Genomic DNA, 1,192 nt, shown 5'->3' with positions numbered 1-1,192 from the left:
ACACACACACACACACACACACACACACACACGCACACACCCGTAGCTCTATAATAATATATTGTTATAACCTTCTATGCATTTAGTGCACCTTTAAAAAGTCCATCAAACAACTTGTGAATTCATTTACAATCAAACCACCTTGTGTCTTTTGTCATAAGTGATAGATGGCACCATACGAGGTCGCATTGAAGATTATGTGCATGTTTCTGTAACAAGAGCTGGATGAATTAATAGACAATGACAAATTACACTCTGAAGATTCAGGCAAATCATCACTAGGTCTTCTTGCCTAAGTGCAAAGGATTTATCCATGGTGTGCCCTTTCTTTGTCATGTTCTTTTCTGACATGTGAGATTCCCACTTAGTCTGGCTTACGGTGTCAAGACTCAAAACTCAAGCCCAATTCACATAGATCTTTTTTTACTCATAAATCGACATGTTCTTTTCACCTAGCACATAATTGAGTAGCCTGACATACAAGGCAGATTGTCCCTGACCAGTGCAGGCGGCTTCAAGCTCCGACAGATTACAGAATCAGGGATCAAGATACAGTTTTCCAGAGCTTTGCAGGCAATAGTGAGTGGGAACCTTCAGAAGCATGTCCACAGATGTGAACAGAAACTCCTTGGCTTGCACGCCCCTTGTGGATTGTTTGGTGGTGCAGCTGGGTCGGGCTCTTCTAAAGCACTCTTTACAAAGTTCTGGAGGATCCAGGTTGTCATCAACAAGTGCCTGAGGAAGTTCCTCAGGATCAGATGGGTAGGGAATAGTGGAAAGTGTATGTCCTTTAAGGGTGAGGCAGGCGATAATGAAACTGGCATGGGCTGGTTTTTCTAGAGAAGATTACAATGGGTGAGCCCGGTCACAGATATCAGCATCCTGCAAACTTTTATCTTCTGTTCATTCTGTTACAGATAATTAACCCAAGTGTGCATCTTTCAGCTTGGTGTATCGCTTTTCGAGTTGAGAATACCATCTACATATGACTTTCTGTCTCCCGTGTCAAAGTCCAAACAAAGACAAAGATAGTTGTTCAGATAGTTGTTCTGGCGTTGTCTTTTAATAGTGAGTAGTCCATTGATTTGGTTGAGCAATCACATCTTGGTATCAGTTCATTAGTTGTTTTTTTAATCGTCCTATCTCTTGATTTGTATTGCTCATTGCTGCTCCCCCCCTCTTTCTCTCTCTC

The 1,192-nt window shown here is 41.9% G+C and overlaps 1 protein-coding gene across 1 annotated transcript in view; it reads left to right on the top strand.

The window, feature by feature from the left end:
• Nucleotides 1-1,192, top strand: part of LOC101859013 — a gene marked incomplete in the record, with an annotated part of 26,275 nt that overhangs the window by 18,669 nt on the left and 6,414 nt on the right.

Source organism: Aplysia californica, unplaced genomic scaffold (assembly GCF_000002075.1).
Source record: "Aplysia californica isolate F4 #8 unplaced genomic scaffold, AplCal3.0 scaffold00172, whole genome shotgun sequence".
In the NCBI taxonomy this organism is placed as follows: Eukaryota; Metazoa; Mollusca; class Gastropoda; order Aplysiida; family Aplysiidae; genus Aplysia; species Aplysia californica.
This window is presented reverse-complemented; position numbering and strand designations above follow the sequence as displayed.